The sequence below is a fragment of the Orycteropus afer genome, unplaced genomic scaffold, assembly GCF_000298275.1.
Source record: "Orycteropus afer afer isolate SDZICR_OR568_19922 unplaced genomic scaffold, OryAfe1.0 scaffold00070, whole genome shotgun sequence".
NCBI classification, from domain to species: domain Eukaryota; kingdom Metazoa; phylum Chordata; class Mammalia; order Tubulidentata; family Orycteropodidae; genus Orycteropus; species Orycteropus afer.
Window position 1 is genome coordinate 4357717 of NW_006921657.1, and position 12887 is coordinate 4370603.

The 12887-nt window shown below is 39.0% G+C and overlaps 1 protein-coding gene across 1 annotated transcript in view; it reads left to right on the forward strand.

Annotated features, from left to right (window-relative positions):
- The window catches only part of MICU1 (mitochondrial calcium uptake 1), a 277929-nt gene that overhangs the window by 229732 nt on the left and 35310 nt on the right, over positions 1-12887 (forward strand). The gene's annotated exons all lie outside the window — the stretch shown is intronic.

The window sequence follows — 12887 nt, forward strand, 5'->3', positions numbered from 1 at the left end:
TCCTACTTCCGTAGTGATACTGCCTCGGAAACCCAAGGAGGGGTTGCTATGAGTCGGGTTTGACTCGACGGCACATAACAACAACAACAACAACAATATTTGCTTGATTGTACATCTGTCCATATATTCATCCCTCAAACTACTCATCAATCTCTCTTGCTTTTTAATGCAATCAAAGCACTGCAGCATGAATATTATTAACTAAAGTGCAGTATTTGTTTAAAGTTCCTTCATGCTGCTTCACAGTCAGTTTCTGCATTCACCCACCCAGAAGCAACCATCATTCTGTGTTTTTTTTTTTCTTCACACCTTAATTTTACTTCTTTTAGAACTTCATACAAATAGAATTATACAATGGGTCCACTCTTTCTAAGGTTTCTGTCAGCAAAGTGTTTTTGAGATCCATCTGTTATTGTATGTTCAGTAGTTTGGTTCGTTATTTTTTAGTCCATTGTGAAGATGCCCTGGTGGCACAATAGTGAAAATGCTCAACTGCTAACCTGAAAGATCGATGGTTCAAACCCACCAGCAATGTGGCAGTCTGCTCCTGTAAAGGTTTATAGCCTTGGAAAACCTATGGGGCAACCCTACCCTGTTCTATAGGGTCACTATGAGTCAGAATCAATTCAACAGCAATGGGTTTGGTTTTTGGTTTGGAATCCATGTGTGAATACACCACAGGTATTTTTTTTAATCCATTCTTCTGTTCATGGGCATCTTGGCTTTTCCCAGTTACTGGCTATCATGAATAAACTGACTATGAACACTTTTGTGCAAGTCGGGAGACAACATGGACTTTGTCCAGTAGTTCCCAGGGAAGATTTTAGAAGCTTTTCAGGACAGTTACATAGAACTTGCCCCTCTAATTTCCCTATACTGCAAGTCTTGTTGAGGGCATGCATTTTCATTTCTCTGATATAGATACCTAGCAGTGGAAATGCTGGGTCCAAGGAAAAGTATTTTGTTTATAAAAACTGGCAGACCCTCTTCCACAGCGTATCTTTTTATACTCCCAATGACGACGTGTAATGGTTCAGGTTGCTCTGCATCCTCAACAACAATTGATGATTGTCAGTATTTTAATTTTAGCCATTTTGCTGTTTGTATGTAAAGGTATTGCTGGTTTTAACGAGTATTTCTCTGATGACTATTGCTATTGAGTAGCTTTCTGTGCCCCTGTCATTCAGGTATCTTTTTTGGTGAAATGTCTTTTCAAATCTTTTGCCCATTTTTTATTAGGTAACCTTTTTTATCATTGAATTTGAAGAGTTTTTGATATATTCTAGATACAAGTCCTTATCCATTTTTTTGCAAATATTTTCTTAGTTTTTGGCTTTCCTGTTCACTCTCTCAATAGTGTCTTTGATGAGCAGAGTTTTTTGTTGTTGTTTTCGATGAAGTCTAATTTACCAAATTTCTATTTTGGGGATACTGTTTCTGGATCCTATCTAATTAACTTGTAATTATGAAGATACTCACCTATGTTTTCTCATAGAAGCTTTATTGTTTTAGTTTTTACATTTACATATATGATCTGTCTCAAACTAATTTCTGTATATGATATAAAGTGAGGATTCAATATATATTATTTTTCCAAATGGCTGTCCAGTTATACCAGGACCATTTATTTTTTAAAAAAGGCCTTCCTTTGCATTGCTTTGTGCCTTGCCAAACATCAAATGACTTTTTTAAATGTGAGTCTATTTCTGGGCTCTCTGTTCTGTTACATTCATCTATACGTCTATCCTTATATCCATACCCACCATCTTGATTATGGTAGATTTACAGTAAGTCTTGAAGTCAGATAGTGTACTTAGCCAACTTGGTTCTTCTTTTAAAAGGTTGCTTTGGATATTTTACACTCTTTGCATTTCCATGTAAATTTTAGAATCAGCTTGTACCTTCTACTCAAAAAGGTCACGCAGAGACTTGTACACCAGTGTTCATTGCAGCACTGTTCACAATAGCCAAAAGGCAGAAACAATCTAAATGCCCAACAACAGATGAATAGATCAACAAAGTGTGGCACATTCATGCAATGATATACTACTCAACCAGCAGGAGAAATAGTCTTGATAAATGCCACAGTATAGATAGAGCTAGAGGAAATTATGCTCAGTGAGATAAGTCAATCACAAAAGGACAAATACTGTATAATCTCACTTATATAAAAAGACAAGAAAAGGCAAAAATGTATAGAGACCAAAGTTTATTAGTGGTTACCAGGGGTGGGAGGAAGAGAGAATATGGGGTTAACAGTTCTTTGGTTACTTAGTGCTGCTCTGACGGGAATTTACCACAAATGGGATGGCTTTAATAAACAGGAGTTTATTCCTTTTCAGTTTTGGAGGTTAGAAGTTCAACTTCCAGGTGTCAGGCTCTAGGGGCTGGGTGAAAGCCCCTCAACCTTGGGCTTTAGCTCTGCCTCTTGCTCCCTGCCCACTGAAGCTACAGGCATCTCTTCACTCAGACAACTGCTAGCTGCTGAGGCTGACAAACCCAAGGTCAGCAAGTGAAAAGGCCCAGCCCCGATATTACCAAACCACATCACAGGCCATTGATTCAAGTTCATTGAAAGTCCCAAGATCGACAGAGCATGGCAGGCTGCTGAACACCAACTCAGCTACATGCAGGGTTCAAGCATGCCTTAAGCAGGAGACCTTCCTCAAAGTTGCTGCTTATATACTGGAAGCAGACCACATCTCTAAAGCAGCTATTCAGCTGCTCCAGTAGATTCCACCATGGAGTTAATTACCAATCTCACCATGGGGGAATAACTACATCCAGCTGCCCAGCCACTCAACCAAGCCCAGCCAAGTTGACATACAACCTTAACTACCACAATGGTGATAGTTATTTTAGTGTACTGATTAAGGGTAATGTTATATAAATGCTTATTGTAATTATTGTCAATAAGTAATATGAAAAGTTGATTTGGAAAAAGAGTGATAGATACAGTTACAGCAGTGACAAGTGAAAAGAGTAGCTGCTGAGGCTGCTTATGTATAACCAAACACCTCGTGGGATTTGGTTCCTTGGTTTGGAAGTTTAGGGCTACGGTTTCATGGGACAACCCAGTTAATTAGCCTAATGTGTTTAGTGCTTCTGTTCTACCTTCTAATTCATTGCTTAGTACCTGTTTTGGTTACCTAGTACTGCTCTAACAAGAATATACCACAAAGGGAATAGCTTGAACAAACAGGAGTTTATTCTTTTATAATTTTGGAGGCTTTAAGTCTGATTTCAGAGTGCCAGGCTCTAGGGGCTGGTGAAAGCCCCTCAACCTTGGGCTTCAGCTCTGCCTCCTGCCCCCGGCCCACTGAAGCTAGAGGCTTTTCTTCACTCAGATAGCTGCTGGCTGCTGAGGCTGACAAGCCCAAGGTTGACAAGTAAAAGGACACAGTCCTGACACTACCAAACCACACAGCAGGCTGCTGCAGGGTTCAAGTGTGCCTGTGGTGGTTATGTTTTTGTGTCAACTTGGCTGGGCCTGGTTGAGTGGCTGGGCAGCTGGTGGTAGTTATTCCCCATGATGAATCTGGCAATCAGCTCCATGGTGGGATCTACCACAAGCAGCTGGGTAGCTGCCTTTGGGAGATGGTCTGCTTCCTGTATATAAGGAGAAGCCTTGAGAATGGTCTCTAGCCTATGGCACGTTTGGAGCCTCCATGTACCTGTACCATTGCTCAGCAGCCTGCTATGCTCTGCCGACCTTGGGACTTACAATGGACTTAAGTTAAAGGCCTGCCATGTGGTTTGGTAATACCAGGACGGTGCCTTTTTACTTGTCAACCTTGGGGCTTCTCAGCCTCAGCAGCCAGCAGCTGTCTGAGTGAAGAAATGCCTCTAGCTCCAGTGGGCCAGCAGTAGGAGGCAGAGCTGGATGCCAAGGTTAAGGGGCTTTCACCCAGCCCCTAGAGCCTGGCACTTTGAATTGGACTTAAAGCCTCCAAATTGTAAAAATAAATTTCTTTTTGTTAAGGCCATCCCATGTGTGGTATATTCCTTGTCAGAGCAGCACTAGGTAACCAGAACAGTGCCATAAGCTAGAGACCATTCCCAAAGCTGTTTGTTATATACAGGAAGAAGACCACATACCCAAAGCAGCTAGCTACTCAGCTGCTCCAATAGATTACACCATGGAGTTAATTACCAATCTCACTATGGAGAGTAACTACATTGAGCTGCCCAGCCACGCAACCAGGCCCAGCCAGGTTGACACACAAACTTAACCACCACAGTACCTGAGGTCTCAAAGCTTCCAAGTGGCCATCCAAGGCACAATAATAGGTCTCTATTCACCTGGAGTAACTGAGGAAGGAAAGTCCTCAGGAATTGGAGGAGGATATAGAATGTGTGGTTGATTACCTCCATGAACAACTGCCTCCTTTGCCATGATACCCAAAGAACTGGCATGGTGCCTTGCTACCATTACTGAATGTTTTGATCAAAGATTCTATAGAAGAATCCTGAACAAAAGGAGGAAAGTGTTTAACAGAATTTCAAATTCTTATGGACTCAGACATCCTGGAGCCATGACGGTTAGATGAACCCCTGAAACTATTGCCCTGAGATAGTCTTTAAACCTTAAACCAAAAACATCCCTGGAAGTCTTAAAGCCAAATCTTAGTTTAGCTAGCTAGTAAAAAAGGTCTTCCTTGAGCATTATGCTCTTTGAGGAACTGTCTATATGGGATCAAATTGACAAGAGAAATTCAAAAATTAGATAGGAACTTTAGGGAGCTGTGAAGTTAAATTAATGGGGGAGGAACATCTCAGAAAAGGAAGGTGAAAATAGTTGCACAACTTAAAAAATGTAATCAATGGCATTAAATGGTACATGTTGAAACTGTTGAATTGGTATATGTTTTCCTGTGTAAGTTCTCAACAACAGCAAAATAAATAAAATTAAATCATCTTAAAAAAAAAAAGGGAGGTAGAATTGTGATTGGAATTCCATTGACTAGATAGATTTCAGGAGAATTGACATAATGGTGAATCTTTCATAAATATGGTATGTCTCACTATCACTTACAGCTTCTTTAATTTCTTTGAACAGTTTTATAGTTTTAAGCAGATAAATCTTGTATATATTTTGTTAAATTTACACTTAAGTATTTTGTTTTCTGATCCTATTATGAATGGAATTGTGTTTTATTTCATCTTACAGTTGTTTACTACTAGTATTCAATTGATTTTTGTATATTGAATTTGAATTTTGAGAACTTGCTAAATTCACTTATTCTTCTAGTTATTTAGAACCTATTCCTTAGGTTTTTCTACATAAACAAGCATGTCATCTGCAAATAGATTCACCTCTTCTTATTTTTATGCCTTTTTTCTTGTCTTTTTGTACTTTCTTAGATCACCAGTACAATGTTGAATAGAATTAGTGAGAGTAGAGTTACTTACTACTTGGTTTCTTCCCAACCTTAGGGAGAAAGCATTTGGTAATTCAATGTTAACTTTCATGTTAAATAGGTTTTGCATAGATTCCCTTTATTAAATCACGGAAGTTTTTCTGTTTGTTTTTTACTTTTATAATGGTGAAAACATACACGAGACATTCGCCAGAATAACAACTTTCACATTTATAGCTCAGGGACATTGATGACATTTTTCATCTTGTGCCACCATTGTAAATCACAGAAGTTTTCATTTCTTTTACTAATTGAAGAGCTTTTATCATCAGTGGCTGTTGAATTTTGTCAAATACTTTTCATGTATATGTTGAAATGATTATATGGTTTTCTCCATTCTCTAAATATAGTATATTGCATGGATTGTCCCTTATATTCCTGAAATAAACCCAGTCGTGATGTATCAGGCTTTTTATGCATTACTACATTTTATTTGCTAATATTGCTAAGTATGGAGGGATATCAGGCTGTCATTTTCTTTCTTGTAACATCTTTTCAGGTTTTGTATCGGGGCATGCTGGCCTCATAAAATGAGTTGGGAAGTTTTTTCTCTATTTTCAGAAAGAGTTTGTGCAAAATTGATGTTACTTCTTTCTGAAGTGTGTGATATTTGCAGCAGTGAAACTACGAGAGCCTACAGTTTTCTTTGTGGGGAGGTTTTGATGATTAATTTAATTTCTTTAGGTATTCGGAGTTCCTATTTTACCTGTGTCCATTTTAAAATATATATCTAATAGAGTTTTTTTTAAGTACAGTTTTAAATTTACAGAATTTAAACTAAGCAGGTTGTACATAGAGTTCTGTGTATTTCCCTCAACTCTCCCCCCAACACACACATTTGTTAAAATTAATGACCCAACACTGATACTAACAGTAGTCCACAGTTGCACCCAAAGCACAATAAAACTTAAAAAATAATAATAAAAATAAAATAAAACCATAGTCCTAGTTTACCTTAAGGTTTGCTCTTTGTGTTTTGACATATGCATAATGTCTTATATCCATCATTATATTTTTATACAGTATAGTTTCACCACCCTAAAAATGCCCTATGCTTTTATACAGTACTGAGTTGTCAATGAAAGCAAACATGGGTATAGGGATGGATAGATGGGTGAACAAGCTAAACAATTATGTATGTCTAAATGGAGAGTGTATCCAAGATCATATATAGGGTTGGCAAACAATGGGCCTATAAGTTCATGTGAATGATCAGAATTCCCAGGTGTATAGTAGAGCTGACAAGGGGCAAGGTTATGGTCATTACTTGGTCACAGCCAGCTACCCAGAGGGACCGAGTAGTTGATCCTGCGGGCTTGGGACCATAGTCGCAGGGGACATCAAGCTCAATTGGCATAACATACTATACAAAACATTGTTCCACCTACTACTTTGGTGAGTAGCGATTGGGACCTTAAAAGCTAGGAAGCTGCCATCTAGATGCAACAACGTGTCTCTCCTCGTCAAGAAGAAAGAAGAAAACCAAAATTAATGGAAACAACCAGTCCTAGAGACTGGTACACCATCTGATCTGCAACCTATACAACTATGAGACCAGAAGAACTAGATGGTGCCCAGCTACCACTGCCATCCACTTGGAAGGGATGTAGGAGATCCTGCATAAAGAGGGAGAACAATGTGGTACAAAACTCAAAATCATTTGGAGGCAAAAAAAAAAAAAAGAAGGTGGGGACCAGGTTTGCTGGTCCAATGGAGCCTGGTGGAACCACTGAGACTATGGCCCCTAGCTGCCCTTCAGGTCTGGAATTGAACCCACAACTGTGGTTTCCAGCCAAACAAAGTACAGGCATGTGAGTTAAACATTTACCTCAAGTAGACACACGCCCTGGAGAGAACAATCGTGGGAGAAGGAAGGGCTGCTTATGCACAGGGAGATAGCTCAGGGTGCAGAAGAGTATGAAGGGATGGACACTGGGAGGAGGTAACTATGGGGAGGAGGTGGGAAGGGAGCTGCTACATTGTAAATTTTGGTCAATGTCATGAGACAAAGTATATGTGAACTGCTGTATGAAAAGTGAATTTACTCTGTAAATCTTCACCCAAATCCTAATTAAAAAAAAAAACTTACCAGACGATAATGTCTTTAGCAGCAAAAAAAAAAAAAAAAAGCCCTATGCTTTACCTCTATATCACTTTGCCCCCTCCCTACATAATGATATTCCTATATTGTACTTTAAATAAGGAGCTCAGGTAGCACAGTGCCGAAGGCATCTGACTGCTAACCAGAAGGTTAGTGGTTCAAACCCACCAGCCACTCCACGGAAGCAAGACTGGACAGTTCACTTGCGTAAAAATTTACTGCCTCAGAAACCCAATGGAGGTTGGTATGAGTCGGAATAGACTCGATGGCAGTGGGCTTTTTGGTTTGGTTTTATCCTTTAAATGTTTAGATTCTGACATCCCCTTTCATTCCTGATATTGGTGAATTATGCCTTCTCTTTTTTTCCTTATTCAGACTACCTAGGGGATTATCAATTTTGCTAATCTTTTTGGGGAACAAACTTTTTACTTCATTTCCCTATGGTTTCTGATCCATTGCATTAATTAATTTTAATTCATAGCTGTTATAGTCTTCCTTCTCCTAATTTACATTACTTTGTTTTGTTTTTCTCGCTTCTTGGGGTGAAACTGTACCTTCCTTTTCTAAAATAAGCTTTTGAAACTATACATTTCCCTCCAGTCACAGTTTTCCATTCCATGAATTTTGATGTATCATATTTTCGTTATCATCCTACTGAAACATCTTTATCTCTTTGGTGACCTGGGATTATTTTAAAGTGCTGTCTAAAAAGAAATTGCACTGGACAATGTTAAAACAAGCAAGGACAATCCACTCTTACTCAAAAGGATTATTTTAAGGGAGGAGAAAGGACTGAGGAAATGAGCATCACAATACAGTGGAGGGAGGAGAGATCATCTCCTACTCCACTAAGTCAAAGAACTGGGAGGTTTTAAAAAAAAGTTAAAGGGATCACTGGGATGGGGGAATAATTTACTAAGATTGCAATTACACCATTTTGTTTGGATTTTTTTTTTTTTTTTTTTTTTTTATGATAAGACCATAGGAATCCTGGGAGACCCAGAGGGAGATAAGAGGGAAATAAAGGTTAGGAGCCTAAAGAGTATAGGGGAAAGAAATGTTGGAGTGATGAGAAAGGAAAAAAGCCTATTCTAAGTTTAATTAAAAAAGAGATAATTAAGTCCATCTTAATCCATTGTTTACAGTAAGCAGTTCTCTTGAACAAAAGGGTAGGGGAATTTCTTTAATCATTTTTGCTTTCCGAGATCCTGTTGTTGTTGTTGTTATGTGCCTTCGAGTCAGACCCGACTCATAGGGGACCCCTGCTTGGGTTTCCGAGAAGGTGTCACTAGGGAAGTAGATTGCCCAACCTTCCTTCTGAGGAGTGGGTGGTGGGTTTGAACCACCAGTCTTCTGGTTAGCAGTCAAGTCCCTCAGGCACCATGCCACCAGAGCTCCCTCCGAGATCCTAGGACTCAGATAAAATTTAACTTCGTTAGTGTGTTGTTAAATTTCCAAATATTTGGGGGGTTTCTACATATATTATTATTATTGATTTCTAATTTAATTCCATTGTGGTCTGAGGACACACTGTAAAATTTTAACTCATTAGATTGACACTTATTTTATGGCCCAACCTAGTCATGTTTCATAGGCATTTGAAAAGCATGTGTATTCTGCAATTTTAGTATTACCGGTTGAGTCACCTAGACTCCTGGTGACCCCACGTGCATCAATAGAAATGCACTACATGGGGTTTTCAGTGGCTGATTTTCTAGAAGTAGACCTCCAGACCTTTTTTCCAAGGCCCTTCTGTGTGGACTTGAACCTCCAACTTTTCAGTTACTAGATGAGCATGCTTACCCCTTGCACCACCAAGGGATTTGGAGTATAATGCTATATTAATGTCCATTAAGTCAAGGGGGTTAATAATGTTATTCAGCTCTTCTGTCCTTAATGACTTTTTCGTCTAGTTGCTCTATCAGTCTCTCAGTGAGAAAGGGACATTAAAATCTGCAGATACGGTTATGTGGGTTTGCTAATGTTGCCTTTTAAATGATGTCAGTCTTTGCTTCATGTATTTTGAGCTCTGGCATTAAGTGTATACATGTTTATGATTATTATGCTTTTCTGAATAATTGGCCTTTTTGTCATTGTGAAATGTTCCCCTTTAATTTTCGGTAATACTCCTCTTTTTGAGTCTGTTTTGTCTGGTGTTAATATAGCTACGCCAGTTTTCTGTGTTTATTGTTTGCATGATGTATCTTTTTCTATTCTTTTACCTATCTTTATATTTAAAATGTTGTCTTCTAGACAACATATAGTTGAATCTAGTGACCTTTTGTTGTTAGCTGCCTTCTAGTCTGCCTTTTAGCTATACCTGTTTGCATTTGTGTGTGTGTGTGTGTGTGTGTGTTTTCTTTTAGTGTGTTTTCTGGAAATCACAGTATAATCTTCCATGGTTTACACAGAATGAATATTTGTGCCACTTCGAGCGAAATGTAAACGTCTTCAATCCTGTAGCCTGGTTTACCTCTAACCCTACCCCTTATACTGTAATTGTTATTTACATCTCATCTATATATGTTACAGTCCCTAACATATTAGGTTATGATTTGTACCTTCCACGGTCATCTTTTTAAAATAAATTAAAGGAAAAAATAGTCTTTTGTATTTCCCTACATATTTAACCATTATGAGTGCTTTGTATATATTCCTGAATATCTGAGTTTTTATCTCCCTCCTATCACTTCCCTTCAGCTAAAGAACTTCCATTATCTTTTCTTTTTTTTTTTTCCTTTTTATTTTTTTTTAATTTTTATTGTGATTTGGGTGGAAGTTCACAGAGCAAATTTACTTTCCATACAGCAGCTCACATATACTTTGTCTCATGACATAGACTGCAATTTCCCACAATGCAACAGCTCCCCTCCAACCTCCTCCCCATAGTTACCTCTTCCCTGTGTCCTTCCCTGCCATACACTCCTGCCTTCCGAGCTGTCTCCCTCTGCACATACACCCCTTCTATTCTCCCATCATTGATCTCCCCAAGGAATGTATCTACCTAATGTAAATGTTCAGCTCATATGCCTGTCTTTTGTTTGGCTGGAAGCCACAGGAGTGGGTTCAATTCCAGACTTGAAGTGCAGCTAGGAGCCATATAGTCTCAGGGGTTCCACCAGGCTCTATCAGACCAGCAAACCTGGTTTTTTGGCTTTTTGGTTTTATTTTTATGATTTTGAGTTTTGTTCTACATTGTTCTCCCACTCTATCCAGGATCTCCTACATAGATCCCCCCTCCAAGTGGTTGACGGTGGTAACCGGGCACCATCTAGTTCTGGTCTCATAGTCATATAAGCTGAGGATTGCATGGCATGCCAGTCCCTTGGACTAATTGTTTCCATGCCTGTTATCATTTATTTTAGTACAGATCTGCTAGCAATTCTCTTAGTTTGGGTTTATCTGAAAATATCTTTGTTTCACCATTGATCGTAATGTTTGATTTTTAAATGACCTCAACTCACTGACTGCTATATTCAACAAATACTTACTAAGCAACAAATATCAGTCTTAACTGACAAACTGGATTTGATGGTCCAAGAGGCTCTTTGGGTCTGAATTTACTAAGGAGTTGCCCAACCAGTAGCCTATAATGAGCTTCTCTTGAAATGCGTACCAAAACCAAACTCACTGCCATTGAGTCGGATCTGACTCATAGTGACCCCTCCTTGGGTTTCTAGGGGGTATCACTATAGAAATAGATTGCCCAATCTTCCTTCCAAGGAGTGGCTGATGGGTTTGAACCACACCTTTCTGCTTAGCAGTCAATTGCCTTAGGCACTGTGCCACCGGAGCTCCTCTTGTGACCTTTAAAAATAACATTTGTTTGTTTAAAATAATACCTGCTCTGATCTTTGTAGAATCTTTTAGGAAAAAAATATATTAATGCCATGGAGGTTATGTTTTATTACCACAGGGGTCATTTCTCCAGAATAGCTTTGGTTATATCAATGTTTTATAAAATGACATTTGACAGCATCTGCAAATCCAAAGATAAAAGATTTAAAGTAATTTATTATAAAATAAAATTAATAAGCTTTTATATTTGAACACCTTTTTTTAAAAGCTCAACTAAAGACAGTAGGGGAGCTCTGGTAGTGTAGTGCCTAAGACATTTGACTGCTAACCAGAAGGCTGTAGTTCAAACCCACCAGCCACTCTTTGGAAGGAAGCTTGGGCAATCTACTCCCGTAGTGATACTGCCTCGGAAACCCAAGGAGGGGTCACTATGAGTTGCATCCGACTCAGGGCAGTGAGTTGAGTTTTTTTGTTCTTTTTTTTAAGATGGTAGAGATAGGGTAAATCACTATGTTAAAATTATAGGGTATATACAAAATAGAGTGATTCAGTGTATTGGTGGCAAAAGGGAAGTGATACCTCATGATTTAAAAAAAAATAATAATAAAATGTTTCAAATGACTTCAGGCCATTTCCTGGGATGTTTAGGCTCTATATAGTCTATGCCTCATTATCCTTGATAAAGGAGGCAGTGATACAAATTATACAGTTACATCTGAAATCCAAAAATGTGTTTGGCTTTGAGATACATGTTTTGGCATATGTTTTGACTTCTTATTCTATCTGTATAATGGTTGGGTTTCCTGAGTGTATAACAATAGCTATGTAAGGGAAATTGGCCTTAATTTATGCTGAGTAACAGAGAACCCAGTTATATTAGTCTCCAAGAGTTGGCATAACAAATTACCATGAACTTGGTGCTCTAAAACAACAGAAATTTATTCTTTCACTGGTCTGGAGGCTGTTGTTGTTGTTGTTTGCCGTCGAGTCAAACCCAACTCATAGCGACCCCTCCTTGGGTTTCCGAGGCAGTATCACTACGGAAGTAGGATTGCCCAACCTTCCTTCCGAGGAGTGGCTGGTGGGTTTGAACCGCCAGCCTTCTGGTTAGCAGTCAAGTGCCTTAGCCACTATGCTACCAGAGCTCCCACTTCTATAGTAGTCCTCCCTTATTCATGAGGAGATACATTCTAAGACCCCCAGTGAATGCCTGAAACCACAGATAGTATTGAGCCCTATATATACTATACATACAATGGATACTCAGAGTGCCCCTGGCAGCATTAACCCTTGGGACACCAGCAGGGCGCAGTACAGCTGTTCACCCAGCTGTGTTTTCCAGGCTCACACCCAGCTAAAGAGGATGAAGCCAGCTCCAGGAAGGAGCTGGATGGTAAGATTTCATCATGCTACTCAGAACCGCATGCAATTTAAATATTTTCAGACCTCGGTTCACTGTGGGTACCTGGAATTTTAGAAAGTGAAACCATGAGTAAGGGGGATTTTTCTAGTCTCAGTTCAAATGTCACTTCTTCAGAGAGGCCTTCCCTGACTATTCAGTATAAATT